This window comes from Helianthus annuus, chromosome 12 (genome assembly GCF_002127325.2).
Source record: "Helianthus annuus cultivar XRQ/B chromosome 12, HanXRQr2.0-SUNRISE, whole genome shotgun sequence".
NCBI lineage: Eukaryota > Viridiplantae > Streptophyta > Magnoliopsida > Asterales > Asteraceae > Helianthus > Helianthus annuus.
Window position 1 is genome coordinate 49,117,537 of NC_035444.2, and position 20,382 is coordinate 49,137,918.

The following is a 20,382-nucleotide window of genomic DNA, read 5'->3' on the forward strand; positions in this document are numbered from 1 at the left end:
AAATCGCTTAACATCGCCTTTTTTACGCGTTTTTAACGCATAGTATAAATTAAAACTATTTTTAACATATAAGGTTTGATACCTACTGATGTTTTAAGTAAATTTTCATAATTAAACAGTAGGCAAAAGTTTTAAACTCAGAATTCTAATGTTGACCTTTAAAGCTTAGGTGAAATTACCAAAATGCTCATTCGGTGCATAGTTTGGTTATAGAAGATAAATTTCACATATATGCAATAACCTGCTGATATAACTTATTAAATTAAGTATTTTTACTAATTATATCAGACCTGGAACTCAGAATAATATTTAATCTCTTTTATGACTTTTATAATGACCATAATACCCCTACGGGGCTTAATTTGAGTTTAAATTCATTTTGGGCATAATAGAAGGTATCCTACTGATATCACAACATATTTAAGGCATATTAACTTAGGAACCTGTACATGACTCATTTGGTTACCCGTTACGCATTTTTCGCGTCCGGCGCGGTTTATGTAACTAGTTTGCATAAATTAGCCGAAACGGGTCAAACCTTATCATTTTTATCTCAAAATCCAAAATGTGTTTAGTTAATCCATATTACACAAGTCTTCAAAATTGTCAGGTCTAAATCACATTCTAATCCGGTCTTCGCTTAATCGTGCGTTTGAACCGTATATCTTCCTTAAAAACTAACCGGTCTAAGTTTAGGCTTAATTAAAACCCGTTAGGAATCTAATAGGTCATTAAAAACCTTTGTTCTAGAATAGGAGCCCAGTAAAAGCTACGTGCACTTGCTGTTTGTGAATTATACTTGCTCAGGTAAATACTTTTAACTTATTTTCCCTTATACGGGCTTGGGGTACGGTATATAAAATACCGCTTGGTTGGGCATTGAATTTTTAATCATATGAAGGTTAATTTATTGAAATGACCGGTTTAAATTGTTTTGTTTGCTTAAAGCCTTTGGGGGGTTAATGACCATGTCCCGGGTATCCTTGGCATCATTCATAGAAATGGCCACGACCTAAGCACTGGGTGTAGGCATACACCCGCCAGTGCATATATAAATAAAAAGGTATAACCGCCGGTTTCGAGAATAACTCGCTGCGGGACTATATCATGTGGTGTGTCTATTAATCTTTAACCCGGTGTCAACCCGGGCTACTGAACGTATAACGAACATGTAATTCTTTTACAAGTTTATATATAAATAATTATCCCAAGTTTTAAAATATTTTGTGCCTTCTGCATTCAAATCAATTTTCATAAATGTTTTCAAAATGAGTCAGTTAATTGTATTTACCTGTGTAAACTGACGTATTTTCCCAAAAAGGCTAAGTGCAGGTACTAATCGGAATAGGCTGGCCTCTCGTAGCATCAATAAAGAGTCTTGCAAGTTTAGATGTGTTGGGATTGAACCCTACCAGAGGAACAGATAATGTAAAGCCAAAACCTGATCACAACAGTGGATTCACAATAAGCAGATGTTTATACTAAGCTCTCCTCTTGACAGTGGTTACCCATCTGCCGATACACTCTAAACACTACTCAGAAGAACAACTGATGAACCAAACACTGATGAAACAACTAAAGACTGCTAAAAGGCAAACACTGAGCTCTATCTACCGCTGTCTCTCAAGTACTACTGAAGATTCAAGCACTGCTCATTCAAAGACTGATCACCTTTTGAAGAAAGCACTGATGGTCTAGTAATCAGTGCTTAGGCTGTAACAGTGGAACACGAACAGTGTTAGACTTCGTTTGTATTGTATTATCAATCAGTTGTTAGACATCAGTAGTTTTGTATAGATCAGTGGTTATAGGTTGTTAGGCTGTTAGATGTCACTATCATGGTGACGTCAGCTGAGGTACATCAATAATTTGGTTTGCCTATAAATATGACAGTACTCTGTACTGTTATATTTGATTCGTTTTGTGTGAGTTCTTCTCCTCAATTCAATCCTTTCATCTTGTGCAACCAACCCCGGAGTATCAGGCTGAGGGGGAGTTTAGTCTGTAAGCTTGCATTGTAACCTTTTGCTTTTAATGTAATCTTTCGACTCTATGAAAAAGCAATTGTATATCAAACTATATTCTCATTTGATTGTGTTTACAAAGTTTGTTATCCATTTTCGCTGCACTTTTCATTGTTTAATAGTCTCTGAATGTTCATTCTATACAAACAAACACAATCATGACAGCCTCAGATGCTAACAATTGGTATCAAAGCCTGGACAGTCAAATTCGATCTAACAATCAATTTGACATAACAGTTCGGCTCAAAATTCATTGATGCTATAGTTGGTTGTATTCAGTTGAAAAACAGAGTAACGAGTGAATCATGATCAAAATGGTTATTCAGAAACTCTGTAAATCAACCAAGATGTCATATGACACACAAATTTCAAGCAACAAGTGTTATCATGCACAAGTAACTCATAGTTTTCAGATCTGTAAAATATCTGATAAATTATGGGATCGTTCAATATTTTCTAAATTGATTTCAATTGTTGCTTTGATATTTGTGATGTTTTCACTAAATGCTAAAGTATGAACCTCAGATCAGCAAAACCTATGTTCATCTAAACACTAGTATTATGCTGACATGGAAAGAGGGAAATACAGCTTTAGTCAAAAATTTTTATATGCTCAAAGGCAAGTTGAGAATCCTCAAAAGGACAAAAACAACTTTGTCAAAACACATTAATAAAATAAGATGTCAGAACAGTCCAAATCATACGTAATGTGAGATCTGGTAATAAAACATACACAAATGTGGCTAGATCTCTCAAAACATTACCTCAAAATGATTCTGGACTAAACTTCTTCAAAATAACATCTCCCAGTGAGTATTTCTGTACTTGTGAATGGGAAGGGTAAAAAGGGTAAAAAGGGAAAAAGAAAATGAACAAATCTCAAAGTGTGGCTATCTCAAAACTTTTGAATCCAAAAGAAAAGGCGTATAAGCATAAAACACTCTTGAGGTTACAGTTGGGTAAAACAATGAAGTCATGCAACTGTGTGCATTCATCAACACAGGAATTGTTCAGGTAACAATGGCATCTCCAGTGATTGTTCTTAAAAGAAGAATTTACAATCAATTTTCAAGAAAATGACCCCAAACAAGGGACAAAATAACTTGAGAATGATATGATCATGAACTAATTTGGAAAGCTGTCAGATCCTTTTGAGAATTTTCAAAACATCCTTTAATTTTTTTAAGGTGTTTTTCTCTAAATAAAACCAGACATATATTACCTTTTATAAAATATATTGTGTACTTTTACTCATTTTTGATAGTAAAAGTTGTTCTCTGGTCAGGATGAAATTTCCTTATTTTTTGTGTGAAATTACTATCCTAAATCTGGTCAAAAGGAAATGGCACACATATCAAGGTCATGTTAAGCTCAAGTTTGGTTTTCACAGATCATAAATTGATTGCAAATTGATTTTGAACTACTGAGATACTCATGTTCTAGTTCAAGTAATTAGACACAAAATGAGTAGCTCTAGTAGAAATGTCTTCATCATCTGGGATGCTAAACCACTGTCTGGAATAATGGACACTTGGCAAAACCTTGAACAAAATTTCTCTACATAACCGCTGGCAATTTAATCTTGACAATATATATCTAAAATGTATTTTGTTAATAATAGCATCTCTGGTGCTCAACAGATGTTAGATAAGATATTGTGCTTTCACAAGACAAAATCAATTTCTACATCTGAACAAGCAGATGCTAACATTATTTGTCAAAAATTAAAACACTGCTGCACTATCAGTTGTTGCAATAAAAGTCCTCAGTTTATTTTCTACCACTGTTATACCTAAAATGCTGTTGTGCCTCAACATCTGCTATCTAAAGTCTGTCCACTGCTGATAGTCAACCTCTGTTCTTGCAAAAACACTGATGTTTAAAATCATTGTTCCATCCACTAATACACCCACTGCTTCATTTCATTACCGTTGTAACCACTGATGCTTGATCCATCAGTGGTTGTCAAAACAACTGTCCTCCATTATTTACCATTTCATCAGGGGTTGGCACGTGGTCAGTTTTTAGCCGTCAGATCATTATAACCGCTGCCACCTCAGCATTCACCTTTTCCCTAAAATAAAACCCTGATTAAACCCAAACAGAGGCTTACACTGTCGAATTGAATTCCAAACATTCTGTTCACAAAGCAGTTTCCCTCTCATAACTCCAAAAATCTTCTTCGATATTCTTCATCAAAAATGACGAAACCAAAATCGAAATCAAAACCAAAATCATCTTCTTCATCCGCTCCTAAAGACGCCACTCAAATGGCCGTCGATCAAAACGAACTACCATACAAATCTCCTCACAAATACTTGGGTATTCTCACAAAACCCACATCCAATAACACTTTCGACGCCATCATCAATACCTTATCTGCATCAAAGTACAAAACTTTGATAACAGCAGATGCTCCCATCTACATACAAACCCAGAGAGAGTTCTGGAAAATGGCTACCCTTGAGAAACAAGGAGATACTGTCAAAGCCATAAACTCCTCGATACAGGGTAAAGAATTTCAGATCACTCCACAATTAATCTCAGAAGTCTTCAACCTAGATGATCAAAAAGGTAAAACTTATGTATCCAAAGACGATTGAAAACTGATTTTCTAACAAGAGGGTATGCAGTACAACCAACAAGAGATGCCTTACAAAAAGGTTATTTCCCTCCTGCACCCAGGTTTTTATTTCACACTCTTTTAATGTGTGTTTCAAATAAAACAACATCTTTTAATGAAATACCATTAAAAATCCAATGTCTGGGATATGCTATTTTGAACAATGAAAATTATAATTATTCCCAGGAGATTTTCGATGATATGGTAAGAAATGTTGACAATAAAGCTTTTCTGCTCTTTCCAAGGTTTTTAAGCTATTATTTTGAACAAAAATTTGTAAAGGAAGATGCAGAGTTGCCCAAATAAGGTGCTCCTTTTAAAATAAACTGTTTAACACCTGAAACATTCTCTAGAATGTTGGCACCAATAAAAACAAAAGCAGAGGTGCCTGAGCAGAATTTAGTAGGTGAAATTGCTCCTCCGGTATCTGCTGCTGAGCCCACTGCTCCAGGTGATCAGAGCAGCACAACCACTGCTCTGAAACCCACACCTGACATTACCAAAAAGACCAAAAGAAAAACATCTAGAAAACCTACCAAACCCAAAACAAAGGCAACTCTGGAAGATGAGATCCCAGAGCAAATGCCAGTGACAGCACAAAAGTCACCAATAACCACTGCTGCTACTTCCTCACAGCAGTTGAAAGAAAGATCTCAACCCCAGCCTCAAACTCCTCTTGCATCCTCACAAAAGGATCAAGTTGTAAGCATAGGGACTCCAAATTATGAAGCTTTGGATTCACTCGGATCTATCTTCCACAGTCCTGATCCCAAGGACATGTCTCTTTCAACCCCTTTACCCTCACCCATCACATTCCCACAATCAATAAAACCTTTGTTGCATACAGATGCTATTACTCAGACACAAACCAGTTCCTCTCAAACACCTATCACTGAGAGTATACTCCCACAAGTGACTGGGTCTGATGTTGATACCTCTGTTATCCCAGCAACAATTGAGGAGGTTACACTGCAGGAATTACAAGTAATTCCTGTCAGTAGTTCAAGTGGAGCAGCTACTACAAGTGTTGAATCTACCGATTTGCACTTGGACAGTGGTTTCATTAGTAAGACTCCCTTGAAGGCAATTTCTTCTATAGCACCACTGAGAACCACCAGTGAGTTTGTTCTGACTACTGGCAACATCAAAAGGTTATCAAGTGCTGAAGAAAGAAGTCCCCAGTACCAAGAACAAGGGGCATCAATGGCTGACTTTTGGGACTCTGTTCCTAAGTCATTCATTGGTAAAACCACTGCTGGTGGGGATTCAGATGATCCTATTAATTCAGGTGATGATTCAAGATATCAGGAATTGACGGGCAGGGTCGAAAACCTTGAAACCTCAGTTGCCGAAATAAAAGATATGGTGCAGCAGCTGTTAAAAGCTCAGAAAGCCCAATCCACTGTTCCTCCAGCTCAAACATCTGCTCAACAAGCACCTGCTGCAAATGAGTTATGGAATCTTTTTCAACCACTGCTGGAAAGACAAAAGCAGATGGCAGATCAGCAGCATGCCATACATGTTCAAAACCTGACCAATATGGTGGAATCAAGATTCAAGGATACTCAGGCGGATATAAAAGCTATAAAAGCTCACATTCAAAATGCCTCTGGAAAGGTTCCCTCCACTGTTCTTTTCATGAACGAACCCTTCTCAGATAATGCCAAAAAGGGGGAGAAGATCAAGTGGAAGAAAAAGGGAATTGACGATGGTATATATGTTGAGCCAGAAAATAGTCAAACCAAAACTGCAGTATCAACACACACCACATCACCACACACCACCACAACAACTGTTCCACCACCATCTGTGTCTACAGCACAAAAACCACCATTACCATCACAAACAGCCAAACCATTATCACCCTCTGCAAAAAAGCAGAAGACAATAGATGTTACAACATCTGTTGTAATGGCAACAGTGGTTGAAACACCAATTGTTTCAGCTACTGTTAGTTAACCACTGATCACCACTGAAACAACTGCCATCATAACCCCTGCTCAAAAGCAGAAGACATCTGCTAATACATTAGTAGATGTAATGACAACAGCGGTTGAGACACCAGTTGTTTCAGCAGCTGTTAGTCAACCATCCACCACTTCTATCACCTTTCCTATATCACAACCAAAGCTCTTCAGTAGAAAAAGAAAGCCAATCTCTGCCAATGAGGGAATACATGATCCTAATGCTGCAAAATATCCACTGGAACTCGAAGCTATCAAAAATGAGATGAGGCAATTCTACACAGAAGATGATCCTTCAAAAAGAAGATTCTCCTCACTCATAGGCTACATGGCACCAGTATGGATGACTACCTCAAAATCAAGGCAAAGCAAGCTGAAGTAAAAGCTAAGGTTGATAGTAAAAGTGAAGGTCTAAGCGATGAAGGCATTGCTAAAAGACTGGAGTTCTACTTCACAAAAGTAAAGCAGATAGAAGAATTTCCACAAGAACTAATCAAAGAAAAGGCTGATCAAAAGAAAAAGTTAAGGAAACAATATCTAGCCTACATCATGAAAGAGAAATTCTATCCTGCTAAAGAACAACAGTTTGAAGAATGGCCATTAGTTGCATTAAAGCATGAAGCTGAGAGGATTAACAGAATCAAAGATGATCCTACAAAGAAGAAAAATGCTCCAAACTGGAGCAAATACAAAAAGCTCATTGCTGACCTCACTGTTGAGTACAAAGGAAAGAAAAAGGAGCTGGTGGATGCAAAAATGGATACTCCTGAAGCCATATCAAAGTGGTACAGGCAGCAGACTGATGAAGCCTATGAAAGGCTAAAGAAAAGAAAGATAACTATTTCAAGTGCTTCAAAGAAACGTGAACAAATGATGAAGCTTGAACAGCAGATAGAGAACCTCAGAATAATGTACAAATCAGCAGACAATCCAGTTTTTGGTAAACAACTGACTGAAGAAGAGGTCAAAGAAAAGGAAGCAGAGTACTTCAAGGACACCATCATGAAAATGGGTCTAAAAGAAGACAGCTCAACAAAGCTTCAAAACCTTGTTATGAAGGTATTAAACAAACCTGCATCACCAAACACTGCAACAGACATGCCAGAAATTGAAAGGCAAGAGCTTATTGAACAAGAAACTGCAGAAGACATTCAAAAGAATGTCTGAAAGTCTGCAAGTGTTCAGAAGGCCATCATCTCCCAACTCATCAAAGAATAAATCTCTCCCAAGAAACCCATTAGGTTTAAAAATACTAAAGTGGATATCTGATCAAAAGACCCACGTATTGACTCTTGTCAGAACCAATGGTGAAGTGAGGTACATATTAAGGAAAGAAGCACTTGGCCTAAGTGTTGAAGATATGCAGGATATCCTTGAACTTACACTATGTAGGGATGAAGATTATCTAAGTTCCAAGGAATTTGAAGCTGAATTCAAAAGATAAGCTAAGAAACTTTTGGTGAGAAATAAAAATCTAGAATAATGACAGGTTTTGGCATTATCTGTTCCAGGGGGAGATTGTTGGGATTGAACCCTACCAGAGGAACAGATAATGTAAAGCCAAAACCTGATCACAACAGTGGATTCACAATAAGCAGATGTTTACACTAAGCTCTCCCCTTGACAGTGGTTACCTATCTGCTGATACACTCTAAACACTGCTCAGAAGAACAACTGATGAACTAAACACTGATGAAACAACTAAAGACTGCTAAAAGGCAAACACTGAGCTCTATCTACTGCTGTCTCTCAAGTACTGCTGAAGATTCAAGCACTGCTCATTCAAAGACTGATCACCTTTTGAAGAAAGCACTGATGGTCAAGTAATCAGTGCTTAGGCTGCAAAAGTGGAACGCGAACAGTGTTAGACTTGGTTTGTATTGTATTGTATTATCAATCAGTTGTTAGACATCAGTAGTTTTGTATAGATCAGTGGTTATAGGTTGTTAGGCTGTTAGATGTCACTATCATGGTGACGTCAGTTGAGGTACATCAGTAGTTTGGTTTGCCTATAAATATGACAGTACTCTGTACTGTTAAATTTGATTCGTTTTGTGTGAGTTCTTCTCCTCAATTCAATCCTTTCATCTTGTGCAACCAACCCCGGAGTATCAGGCTGAGGGGGAGTTTAGTCTGTAAGCTTGCATTGTAACCTTTTGCTTTTAATGTAATCTTTCGACTCTATGAAAAAGCAATTGTTTATCAAACTATATTCTCCTTTGATTGTGTTTACAAAGTTTGTTATCCATTTCTGCTGCACTTTTCATTGTTTAATAGTCTCTGAATGTTCATTCTATACAAACAAACACAATAATGACAGGCTCAGATCCTAACAAGATGCCTTTAAATCTGTTGAACAATGTTTCCTTTTTATTTGATCCGTCTGTGGATCTTTTTCAGCCATTTTGTAATACTTGATATTACACTTTATTCGGTTGAAATATATTTATCTTTTGCTTAAGCTGTGCATTTAAACTGTGTTGTTTGACTATGACGATATCAACTACGTCACGATACTCCCCACCGGGCCCACCGGTAATACGTGGAAATATCGGGGTGTGACACTATCTAACAAACTCACCTTCTCCTTCTCCTTCGCTTTCACATCCTCCTACTGACGTGGCACCGCAGCGGTAGCAAACCATCCGATTTCAACCGGCGGCAGCGGCAGAAGAAGAAACAGGCTTCAGCGACGCAAATGAAATGGGAAAACATGCATACGAGAGGGATGAGTTACGGCAAACACATCAGAAGGATCAAGTAACGAAATCAGTGGCCGCTGAGCCATGATTTGAGAAGCAGAGTCATCGCCGCCGTCTGATTGTGGAGTTCATTGGCGGCGATTGCATAGCTGTTATCGTTGACGATGAGTAATTTGCAAACGGGAGTTTAAGAGAGAGAAGATTCAATCTTTGAAAGCAGATTTGTTTCTAATATATTCACATCAATCATCCAACCCATATCAACCTTTTCCTCTCCCCACCCAACTTTTGATCTCTGTTAGTCTGTTACAATGGCTACAAGAAAAGTTGTATTCATACTGCTTCTAACTCTCAGTTTTGTAATCTTAATAAGCTCCACTGAATCTGTTGTGCCACAACAAGAAGGTAACACATTTATTTTGTTTCAAGAAAGTGGATTTGTGGATTCTTGATTAAGTTTTTCTTCAAATTATATTGAGAAAAATGCAATCTGCGTCCCTGTGGTATATCCTAAACATCAACCTGAGCCCATAAATTAAATTTTTGGATGTTTGAGCCCCTGACCTTATGAATTCATAACACTTTGAGTCCCTGCCGTCAGTTTGACTGTTTGAGGCAGGGGTAAGACCATCTTTTGACATATATTAATAACACTTTGCGTCCCTATGGTATGAGTGAAATATCAACCTGAGTCCCTAAATTCATTTTTTGCTTTTTTCTTAAGAAATATAATAATTCAAATTAACTCTTTTATTTGAACATTTTTCTCTTTATTTTTAAATAAATGCAATCTAATAATTAACTCTTTTTAAATAAATGCAATATAATAATTAAATGTATACTATATATATCAAATTATTAAAGCCTAAATTCTCATTTGTTTTTAAATAAATGCAATATAATAATTAAATGTATACTATATATAACAAATTACTAAAGCGTAAACTGTATATTAAGTGTAAAGTTTTAATACATACAATACAGAGACAAAACGTCATACCAACTTCGTAGACTTGACGGAACTTACAGACTCGATAACAAAAGACCGTAACATACAATACAAAGACAAAACGTCAAAGATCCACAAGCAATTGTGGATCTTTACTGACGGGTGCACTTCGGAATGTAGCAGATATGAATATAACCTCAGTGTAGGTAATTACATATCTTCCACTGGGGTTATATTCATTCATATGAATGAATATAACCCTAGTGGTAGATATGAAATTCAAGAGCTCGCTAATTACATATCTGCCACTGGGGTTATATTCATTCATATGTTACAATATAACCCAAGTGGCAGATACGTAATTAGCGAGCTCTGGAATTCTAAGGAAAATCGAAGACCTACACTGGGGTTGTATTCAGTCATATCAATCACTTTCTTATGTGCACCGCACCATCTTCTAGGAGGTTGTCAAGTGTTCTCGCCTTCGTAGTTGGTCTTTTGCGTATCTTTACATCCGCAGCCATTTTGTACAATATAAACACATTCAAATGAGGAACACATCAATCCGAAATTGATCTAATATAAACACATTCAAATGAGGAACAATGTATTCACAATCTGATCCAATATAAACACATTGGCTTTAAATAACTACACAAGAATCAACACCAAAACACATTCAAAAACCTCTGTTTTTAATTTAGTACCGTATTCATAACCAAAACACATTCAAACAAAACCACAAGAATCAAACAAGAATTAAACAAAACCACAAGAATCAAAAACCTACACATTCAAATGAGGAACACATCAATCCGAAACTGTTCTTTTTAAACAGTTCTCAAACAACTACACAAGAATCAACACCAAAACACATTTCAAGTTTCAATATTGATGTGTTTAAATAACTACACAAGAATCAACACCAAAACACATTCAAAAACCTCTGTTTTGAATTTAGTACCATATTCATAAACAAAACACATTCAAACAAAAATCAAACAAAACCACAAGAATCAAAAACCTCTTTACATCCGCAGCCATTTAGTACCCTCTGTTTTGATACCCGAGACAAAAACCCACAAGAATCAAACAAAACCAAACCTTTGTTTTGATATCCGAGACAAAAACCCACAAGAATCATGTTATCTATGTGATTTAGGTTTGTGATTTTACCGTATAGAAGATAACCCTCTGTTTTGATACCCGAGACAAAAACCCACAAGAATCAAACAAAACCAAACCTTTGTTTTGATATCCGAGACAAAAGCCCACAAGAATCATGTTATCGATGTGATTTAGGTATGTGATTTTACCTTGGATTGTTATCGATGAAGATGATGAAGCTGATAAAGATGATGAAGATGAAGATGATGAAGATGTATTGTTCGGAAGATGAAAATGATGATGATGATGATAATCGGTGTTGGGAGATGGGAGAGATTTGGTTGAGAAGTGTGATGAAACTGTTCAAATCATGATGAACTGAGATTAAGTATAGAAGATGTTAAGGGTCAAGGGCATAAAGGACTTTTCACAACTGTCAAACGGTCAAACTGACAGAACATTGACGACAGGGACTCAAACTGTTAAGAATTCATAAAGTCAGGGGCTCAAACATCCAAAAATTTAATTTAGGGGCTCAGGTTGATGTTTGGGACATACCACAGGGACGCAAATTGCATTTTTCTTAATTATATTATTGTTTCTTAAAGAATCTTGATCTGAAAGTTTGAAATTTTAGAGAGAGAGAAGATGGAGAGATGGGTTTTTAGAGAGAGAAAGGTTCGACCAATTTGGGGATGAAATTAGTGTGCAAATGAGATGGGTTTTTAGAGAGAGAAAGGTTTGACAAAGTTGAGAGAGATGGTTATTATATATAAATAATTAATTAATTACTTATATATAAAATTACTGAAATACCATTACCCTTAGTTGAATGATTTAACTAAGTTAAGAGTCGGGGAGCAAAATGGAAAAAAAAAAACATGGTACACTATTGGAGTAAAATTGTTATTTTTAAAGGATTAGGGCAAAACAATTAAAACGACCTAACCACAAGGAGCAAAACGGAAGTCTACTGTAGTTATTATAAGTTTAAAGCCTTTAGACTAAAGGTGAGCATACGCATACGTGTTCATTTGTCATCTCTAGCTAACTGATATAATATTATTGGCATAACAATGACCGTTTTGAACTCTGAAAACGGTATAGCAACAATATAATATACACGTGTTTCTGAAGTTTGACCGAGATGACACAATCGAAACTGGTTGACCGAGTTACAAATACGAATGGCATAAACTGCGCATTATTGGCAACTATACATGTTCAATAACAAGAACATGATGTGCACACACATAATTCTAGTTCTGTTTCCTGAAGATCTCAGTATTGGCCTGATATGCCAGATAAAGTTTTAATCAATGATTTTATATACCTTGATCTACATTTCGCCCGGAAGCATCGTATCCCCTGGCAGGTCACATACCGCAATTCCCTGAAAGTAAACAAGATTATATAAAAAAACTGTTTGCGAGTCAACCCAACCCGTTTTCACTGGTATCAGGTACTCACCTCTCCCGTTAAGTGTGCTACACATTTCTTCTCGGCAAGCAGCTCGTCCTCAGACTAAAAAAATATGAAAGTGATTTAGCATTGTACCTTGTAAGATAAAAATATTATAGATTTGAAGAGTGAAGATTTCGAGTACCTTTTAAATTCTTTTCCATAGGTAGTCATCGAATATCACGTCTTTAACAAGCTCGTAATCGCCATCCCCCTAACCGAAAAAATTAACGGAGTTGAGAAATACAATTAGAAGAAGAGTTGAAACTTAAAAGTAAAAAAAAAAAAAAAAGTGTGATTAGTACTTACCTTGGATCTGCAAGGCATGCTGAAAACAATACCCTCTGCTATTCCATAAGGATTTCCATTTGTATAAACCTGCGGTTTTCCAATGTAAAGAGTTAGTCTACTACAATAATACTCTAATGTTTTGATGAATTTGTTGTTTATATGGCTCTGCGTATGAAACTACACTGCACGTTGGGCTACTTTCTACTGGTTTGACTCGCTTGGCCTATTTAACACGTTCCGTATTTAGCTAAAATAACCTATTCTATCCAATTGACGCGTTAAAGATATATAAAAAGAAAACATCTAACAGGAAACTTACTCCGGTTGAAAACCAATCACCCTCTGGTGTGGGTGTTACAAGAGACCTTATCGCATCCACAATGGAAACAGCAGTTGATGCTGCCGAAGATCTTCCCCATTTTTTTATTAAGACTCCGCCTCTCTACAAAACATTTACCCGCGTTTAGTATTAAAAGAAAAAAAAAGAGTTAAACGCTGAAAGAACCAAAATAGTGTAGGTAAACGAGACTTACTGTCTGTACCACTTGGGTAAATTCCTCTTCTAACCATTTTCTATCCCTAATAACCTCCGTAACGGGAATTCCATGTATTTTAGCATTTAAAAAATCCGGAACCTAAGACAAACAACTGAAATTCAGGAAATGAAACAAAAGTTAGAAGTTAGAAAAACATTGAGTAACCTGAGTTGTCGAGTGGTTTCCCCAAATGGTGACGTTAGAGACTTTATGGTAGAAAACTCCTGCTTTTAAAGCCAACTGTGAAAAGAATAATATCAAGTTCATATATATATATGTTTCAAAATTAGTTAAAGTTACTTATAAAAGGAATTATAATACCTGACATTTTGCTCTATTCTCGTCTAGTCTAGTTAACGCATGAAAATTCTTTGGAGGTATTTTCGGAGCGTTTTTCATGCATATCAAAGCACTGCAAAAAACATACAAAATGTTACGGTTTGACTCGGACAAAAGTCAAAATGTAGTTTTCCATACTATGTATTGCAGGGGTTTCCCACCACCATGACTTTGACATTAGGTGATGCAACAGCATTGAGAGCTTTTCCCTGAGTCAACATGTCACATCTCCATTGAATAATTATAAAATTTCTGACAGATGTTATTAATATTTTCGACTAAAAGCACCTGCTCTGCAAAGATTTGGCCATTAATATCCAACAAATCAGCTCTTTCCATTCCTGGTCCTCTAGGCTTTGCACCAATCAAAAGAGCCCATTCCGCATCTTGGAATACCTCGTATGGATCTATACCGATGCTTACTTCTCTTAACAATGGATATAACGAATCCTCAAGTTCCATGGCAACACCTACATGATATGACCATAAGGTATCGTTTCTTTTTTAATCCCATTAAACGATAGTCTTAGTTGTTACCTTCAAGAGCTCCAAATGATCGTTCAGATCCCAAAAGTTTAAGGGCAATAGGTTGGTCCGGGCCGAAAACCTCACCAGATGCAAGCTGCAATTAAACCATGAATTATGAATCTTCCTTCAAGCGTAGTAAAAAGCTATAATCATTTTAGACTGTGTGGTAGACCATATATATTTTTACTAGACACTACAGGAAAACGTTTCGTCATAATTAATTGTTGAGTGAATTTCAAGGATTGTCCTGTATATTTATACTCATTTTCAGGCGTTGTCCTTTATGTTCAAAATTGACGAGTTTTGTCCTTTATGTTTTCAAATCATACACGTTTTGTCGTTTAGGCCTAACCCATTTAGTTTTTTAGTTAAATTTGGTCATATGCTTTGCACATGAGGACATTTTTGTCAATTCAAAATTGGTGTCTTCCACCCATCACCACCTCCAATCCACCTCCATCACAACCTGCCAAAAATGCCCCCTCATGTGCAAAGCACATGACCAAATTTAACTGAAAAACTAACTGGGCAAGGCTTAAAGGACAAAATGTGTATGATTTGAAAACATAAAGGACAAAACTCATCAATTTTAAACATAAAGGACAACGCCTGAAAATGAGTATAAAGATAAATGACAATCTTTGAAATTTACTCTTAATTGTTTGGTATTTGTTCAACACATTTTTTTTTTTTAATCTAAGGTTCTTGTATTTGCATCTTCAACTATGATCGACGAAGATTTCGTATTAATTATGTAATTTGGTGACAAGAACCACGAGATACCATGTGTAATTTATTAGACTATATTATTACTAAGGTGTGAGCCCACGGGCCCACTTTAGGTATCTAGAGTTTGGTACCATTTCTACAACTATTGATTCAATAAGTAATTGAGTATTTTACCATTCGACATCATTGAGTATTTATAGTACTAAAGGGGTATGACAGTTGCATTATCAATACCATGTGCCTGTACAATTAAGCCAATACGGAAACCTATACAACAATCGTATAAATTATATCTCAGGTGTTTTTTCATCTAGATTAAGTTTGAACGTTCGTGAACATGTAGCACACGAACTTATCCAATGGAAACTCTTTTTCTAACGAAAGCAAAATTAAAGTCAGCATGTTTCGTACTCCTGGCGTTTGGAGGAACTAGAGTTACACCGAGAAAAACTCAAATATTCTGGTAGAATGAATATTGTCTAGCCTAGGCAATTTCACTGTAAGCAGCTAAACGATCTACGGAAGATGGAATAATGAAGACCTTAAATGACAACATAATTTATAAAACCGTTCATGCGCAAAGAAGACGTCCCACAAATCATAATGTACCGATTAAAACAATTACTAGTTTTGGTACCAGAACGAGCAAAACATAAATGACAATACTTGCCAAGTTGACAAACATGACACAAAGAGAAGGCTTTACTAGAACATGAAACACGCCTTAGTACCACTAGATATTCGCCAAAGAAACGCTAGTGTAATGATGGTGGCGACAATTAGACTGATTAGATTTTGTTCAAAATGTCAAAACCGATCCACATTGTGACGACCTGTAATCTTTAGGTGTGTCCTTATTTCCGAATCACATTCTGTTACGATTGGGTTGCATTGTAGCTAGGTATGCTCGCACGTTTATTTGTTTAACTTGGTTAAGTTTAAATGTTTGTTACTTGTTTAACTCGGTTAAGTTTAGTGTTAGCCTCTTAATTAAACGACTGTTAACTTGGATCGCATCTTCACGCGTACACCTTGAAATATTGTTAATTTGGACTTTGCATTGGGCCGGTTAGATGTGAGTCCATATACACACACCTGAAGCCTATCTACTTGCGTTTGGGCCTGGTTGAGCCCAAGAGGGTTAGTTGTTTGGGGCCGGTTAGTATTTCAGCATATCTACATGCTTAGTAGCGTAACATATTAACAAAACCCTAAGCTACCCTAAAACACACGATCACAGTGGGCAGAACACCCCCCCCTCTCGTAATCTTCTCCTCCCTTGAATCACGACGACAGTAGACCTCCATCCCCCTCATCAGCGAGACATCACCTCTTTCGGGCGAACCTTGGTTAGTAGATTTTATGTTTATTGTTAATTGTGTGATCTTGCAATGTGCAAAACGTGGGAACCTGAATTATGTTTTTGTATGTTAAACTATGTTAGGGTTGTGCATGCATGGTTTGAAACTTGATTGATCATTGTACGACTATGTATAAAAATCGGTAGTATATGATGTTAGGCCTTGCATGATGATAATTCCATGATCTAGGGTTATGCTTAGGATCCTACGGTTTGTGTGATATTAGATAGTTTGCATGATTGTAAATATATGGTGAGTTAGGAACTGAGTTGCACTATAATTTATGTGGACTTTTAATTGATAATTGATTTGGATGTTAACCTTCTTGGTATCTGGGATGCATAATTAGTGGAAAATCGTTGATTTATATGGACACGAGACAAGAACATAACTGATAAAGCCAATGCCTAGAAATATTGTAAACAATGGAATTTACCATTGAATAGGTTGCAAGTGTGAAACTGGTGTGAGGGTGAGGGTGAGATCCAAAACAATCGGCCCACTTAGATCATATTCTTACTTGAACTTATTATGTAGTTGGGCCACACATTAAGTTGAAACACACCACGTCTGTTCGCACCATTACTGTTGGGCCGGGAGACATAACTGGGCTGCTAATTAAGATAGATCGCACAGCCAATCGGACTTAAGTCTGGGCTTCACAAACTGAATTGGACCGCACACAAATTACGAACCGGTTGCTGATCGCACAAGCCGAACTTCAGTCACATACACACACGGAATGGGCCGCCTCACCGAGTCCATCGCACGCTTGGGCCACACTTAGATGGGCGCAGCGTTAAAACATAGTGGGCCGGGTTGGATTGGGTTATCGGCTGCAAACTAAATGGTGGGCAACAACATCAAAACATTAAGCAACTAGGCTGTATTGGTGTCGGCAAAAGGGAGGGGAACGTGATGGGTTAACATGAGGATTGAGGGTAGGGTAATTACCACTCATATATTTAAAAAGCTTGTGAAGTTTATAATTTAAAATTATTCAAAAAAATCAACAACGATATATGTGTGTTTAATTCAAATATATGAACATGGGTGTTGTGGTTAGGTAGGCTGAATGATTTAACATATATGATTCGATAACAGTAATGGTATATATACATACATGTTAGTGGGCCGGATGGTTTAGGGTGTATTAGTGGGCCGTTATGTTATATTGGATTGCGAATAGGGTTAAGTCTAGTATGTATAATGTATATCGGATAAGTGGGCCGTAATATTATGGGCACGGACTCAAATAACAATGTTGCAATTAGGTATAGATGTTAACAGGTTATAAGGTATTAGTTGGGCTCCGTGCGAACAAAACTGGACATGGGCCGACCCAGTGTGTGTGCATTAAGGGTGCAGTGTGTTGGATATGTTTATATTTAGGTGCACATTGATAATGTGTGATTATGTGTTTGATGGCGTGTCAACGGACATAAAGATATATAATATTACGTGTATGTTATGATATGACAGTTTGTTAACCTGTATTACACTTAAACCTTGAGTTGTTGGGAACACTAGGACATTGCATGACCCTACGTATGTGTACTTATGTTTACTATACATTAGGTCGCGTGTAACGGGTTTGACATTTAAAGTGTAGAAGTAATAAATCTTACCGAGCAAAACTAAGGTGAGTTCATCTCTCTCTTGAGCATGCGTCCCGGTGGTTGGGACAGTCTTTGGGTATCCCTAAGAGGGATTGGTTTTGGGTAAATCTGGGAATGTTGGATAATATACTCATCCTATCACCATTAAAGTCCCTCCGTGTTGTTTGGTTACCTGAGGGGTAACATGGTATTAGTTAGTAGCGCTACTTAGGTTTGGCAACCTCACCCCGTACCTGGGAGGACGGGTGTTGCACTAATGACCTAGTCATGACCAATGCTTTGATAGGAGCATTGGAGAAAGGGCAAAATAATCAGAAGCCGTCTTGTATTCGGGGTATTATCAACATTGTTTTCAACATTACTTTCGGAATTAAATTCAATGGATTAACTAACACTTGGTAATCAACGTTTTCGTAAAACTATGAACTCACCAGCGTTGTCTGATACACTTGTTGCATGCTCGCAGGTCGTTAGATTGTATGGATTTGGAAACTTGCTGTCTGAAGTAGCTGGAGTGGTCATGGGTCGTGCTGGTTGGATACGAATGATGGGTTTATTGATTTCATACATTTAATTTGAAACAGTTAACTATGTTTTCTTTTATTTGCTTCCGCTGACATGTTGGTTTTCATTTAAACTTATTGACGCTACTTTTCAGTAATAATTGATGATTTTATTCAACACTTGTGATTGGTTCAATATGATTAGTGGCTCGTTATTAGTTTGTCACACGCCTGACAGGGACACTCCCTAGGTGGCATTTTTGGGGGGGGGGGGGTGTGACAGTTTGGTATCAGAGCCGCTGGTTATAGTGAACTTGGTTTTAAAACGTTTTCATAAAACCAGACTATAACCGAACAGTATCGAAATCGACCATGACACTCAGCTCCAGACTGCAAGGTTCGTTTCTCATTTACGATTGCATAGTATATCTAGTGTACACTTATGTATGACATTGCACGTGAATGCACACTTGGCACAACAGCATGAGCCCTTATATTAACAACCCCTGTTATTTGAACTGTTAGTGTGACACTACCCTTCGACTATTGTGATTCTTGATCATATAAAACCTTTCGCTTGCTATTTGAATGTGGGGAACCTTTTAGCGCAAGTTAAGAGGCACTGAGATAAGCATGCAAATCGCCTTATTATTATGGGTGCACAGATAATAATAACGCGAGGTGCATGCAAGTCCCAGTGAGGCTTAACGAGCGTGAGAAGGGTTCTGCCCTATTGTGTGTAAACTTGGTAGATTGTAGATTTCAACTTGATACTTGACCTGTACCTCATTTCAACTCGTAACCTTTTCCCTCTTATCCTATAGAATCATGAGTGGACGAGGACATGGACGTGGTCACATCGCGATGACCCAAGCTGAGCTGACCAACTTGATCAACACTCGTGTAGCTGAAGCCCTAGCGGCTTACCAGGCTGGTACGATAGGTGCCAATTACTTTATATCCTTGTGTCGTATACTCGAATCTTACCAGTGCGTTGTACGTTCTTACGTTTTAGGTCAACCTGCGAATCAAAACAATCCACCTGCTCCACCTGCATGTACGTACAAGATGTTCATGGATTGTAAGCCACAGACCTTCAGTGGGACCGAAGAGGCTGTAGGACTCCTGCGATGGTTCGAAAAGGCAGAATTAGTATTTGCAATGTGTAACTGTCCTGCCGGGGACAGAGTGAAGTATGCTACGGGCACACTCGAGGATGGTGCCCTGACATGGTGGAATGCCCAAGTTCAGATGTTGGGTATTGAGATGGCGAATGCCACTACTTGGGATGATTTCAAAGAGTTGATGAGGGAGGAGTATTATCCTCGTGATGAGATTCAGAAACTGGAAAACGAGTACTATAATTTGAAAATGGAGGGATCTGAGATTGAAGCATACACTAGGAGGTCTAATGATTTAGCAACTTTGTGCCCTAACATGTCTCGACCCCCACCTCGGCGGATTGAGTTGTATCTCAAGGGCTTAGCACCAGCTGTTAAGGGGTACGTTACTGCTGCAAACTTAGACAATCTGCCCCGTATCGTCCGTTTGGCACATAAGATTACTGACCAAGAGGTCGAACGTGGCAACTTGCCGCCACGTGTTTCTGCTACTACCTCGACTGCTACAGCTACCACACCTGCTAG

At 37.5% G+C, this 20,382-nt stretch overlaps 1 pseudogene; it reads right to left on the bottom strand.

Annotated features, from left to right (window-relative positions):
- Positions 1–12,446: 12,446 nt before the first annotated feature.
- The window catches only part of LOC110892813, a 52,281-nt pseudogene continuing 44,345 nt past the window's right edge, over positions 12,447–20,382 (bottom strand).